This window comes from Pagrus major, chromosome 7 (genome assembly GCF_040436345.1).
Source record: "Pagrus major chromosome 7, Pma_NU_1.0".
Taxonomy (NCBI): domain Eukaryota; kingdom Metazoa; phylum Chordata; class Actinopteri; order Spariformes; family Sparidae; genus Pagrus; species Pagrus major.
Window position 1 is genome coordinate 15804733 of NC_133221.1, and position 2627 is coordinate 15807359.

A 2627-nucleotide genomic window follows, 5' to 3' on the forward strand; every position below is an offset into this window, starting at 1 on the left:
ATCTGGGGGAGTTTACACTTCACTTGGTTTATTATGTAGGCTGATTCCAGTATTTGCATATTTATCATAGTTGAATTTGACTCCTTCAAAGCCACAAATAATAAAATATAGAATTATTATATATTTCCCCATCAGAACTTTATTCTTAAACAGCATTTATACCATTTTGTAACTGTAGCTATAACCGTATTTATTTAACATTAAATAGGGTGTAGGCGTATGTAACCCACACACTAAAAAGTGTTTGGTTACTATAGGGTTAACTCTTCGCGTTGTTTGTTTTGAACCTGTCGGCACCTGTACTGACGTCAGGGCCGATCCTCCGTTCGTTAGACTGACGGAAAAGCACGAGAGGGAAGCACAAGGAGATAACCCCAGGCATGTGTTTGGTGAAACCGAGAGCTCAGAGAAAACTGTTGAAAAGAGAGGAAAAGTGTGTGAGAGGAGGTGCAGCGTCGCCGAGCATGTTCGCTTACACTGGCGGATCAGGATAGTTGTTGACTTACCTTTGAAACTCCGGTGAGTGAAGGCATTGATTATGTGTAGCTGTCGGCTAATACGGCCGTCGGCTAATACGGCCGTCGGTTAGCTAATTGGTCACGTTAGTATCATTTAGCACGGTAGAATGTGAGTTAAAACCAGTCGGAGTATTTTGGGAAGTTATACATGCTGAATATTGCTGAATATTGTATTGCTATATGGTGTTAATAAGTTCATCAGTTCGCATGAAAGCACTGTTAAAAAGGTGTAAAGGTTAAAAACATGTTACTGTGTTATTTAAAATGCTGAATTTCATTGTGAATGTGGATGTGAGGAAATTCATGTCTAAATACTGTTAAAAACTAGTAAATTCATGGGAGATTATCTCTATAAGTTAAAAAAGTGAAGAAATCTTGATTTGATTGAATCTGATATTTCATTTATGATGATATCATTTTTATTGAAGATGATAAGTAATTTGATTTGTTGTCTGCACAATATGTGTAGACTGGTTTTTGGTGACCCCGGATCCACTGAGAGAAGTTGAAGATTGATGGCGAGCGAAGCCCACCAGAAGAACTCTGAGGATTTCTGTTAGTAGACTGGCCAGCTACTACAAGGTCCCACTGTCAGATCGTCTTGGAATGCAACAGGATTTCCCAGATAAGCACATGAGCACATACACTAATACCTACCCGGGTAGTGTACATTAGAAACCCAAGACCAACAATACAAAGAACAGTACCAGTACAACAAGAACTGAACGAAAGAGACTGGATACAGAGACAATTATTTCTTTCCAGAGAATTTTATTTTTTTATTTTTTTATTTTTATTAAAAGTAAAGAGAGCTCTATTTTATTTGGGGTATTTTTCAGTCACTGTAATTGTGATATTTTTGTGTTTGTGTACTGAAATAAAACTGTCAGATTATTTACCTTATCTATGTTCTCTATTACTCCTTAGAACCTAGGTTTCAATTAGCACAGATTTAATACCGGTGCTACATAAAATTGGCGAGCTAAGCCAGGAGGAGTGGCTGTTGAATCTTTGAACACAATCTGACAGTTTTATCACAGTTCTTGCAGTATGGATGTCATAAAGGCACAGAGCATCAAGGTACCAAACTCAGTCTTAGTTCATGGGTTAACAGGAACAGATGTAGATGAGGAACTAGTTGAGTTCTTGCAGGAATATGGTTCCATTTCCAGACTAGTACCTGTTGACAGTTCTGACCGCGACTTTAAGAACACAACCATAGTTGAGTTTCAGTTTGGTACAGCTATTGAAGCACTTCAGGGTGAGTTACCATGTCAAAGACCTACCTCTGACCCTAGTATCACCCACAGCGTCCAACTTTTGTCACCTATCTATAGCTCTAAGCTGACTTCTGACCTTACTCAGTCCTACTTTACTGAATTGAAGGGAGTTGCAAAGCTGAGTGGCTCAGACTATGAGAAGCTTTTGCTAGAAGAACTAAGCAGAATTCAGAAATCGACTAACAGTGAGGACAAAGTTACTCCTGAGGAGTCCTCCTCTGATTCAGATGTAGTGACCTCACTGATGACAGATCAACCTCAGCCTCCCCAGATTAGTCAGGCCACACCCAAACCAGACCACACTACCTTACCTGCTGCTGCTGAGAAGTCAGCCCCTCTCTTGTCACCTGAGCAGATCAGTATACCTGAGGTACAAAGGGTGATAGTTGAACACATTGTAAAAAGCAGTGACTTGTCCCAAACTTACCCAAGCTCCTCTAAGTTCAGACCGTTCTCAGGAAAGAGCCCCTGTCCAAATATGGAAGTTGAATATGACAGTTGGCGGAGTAATGTGGAGTTTTACTTTGCAGATCCCTCTGTCCCGGAAAGACAGGCGGTCCGGAAGATCATAGAGAGTCTCTTACCTCCCGCTGCCAACATTGTCAAACATCTGGGCCCTCTTTCCAAGCCAGACGATTTCTTGACCCTTCTTGACTCAGCCTATGGGACAGTGGATGATGTTGATGAGCTGTTTGCAAAATTTCTCAGCACCAATCAGAATGCAGGTGAAAAACCCTCTGCCTATTTACATCGCTTACAGACCACACTGAGCAAAGTTGTAAAAGGTGGTGGTGTTCCTGCCGCAGACCTTAATCGTCAACTGCTGAAA

At 40.9% G+C, this 2627-nt stretch overlaps 1 long non-coding RNA gene across 1 annotated transcript; it reads left to right on the forward strand.

Moving 5' to 3' along the window:
- The first annotated feature begins 395 nt into the window (after positions 1-395).
- LOC140999139 (uncharacterized) lies at positions 396-1414 on the forward strand. Its single transcript, XR_012179477.1, has 2 exons — positions 396-519; positions 988-1414. It is a non-coding gene; the product is annotated as an uncharacterized lncRNA (long non-coding RNA).
- The last annotated feature ends 1213 nt before the right edge of the window (positions 1415-2627 follow it).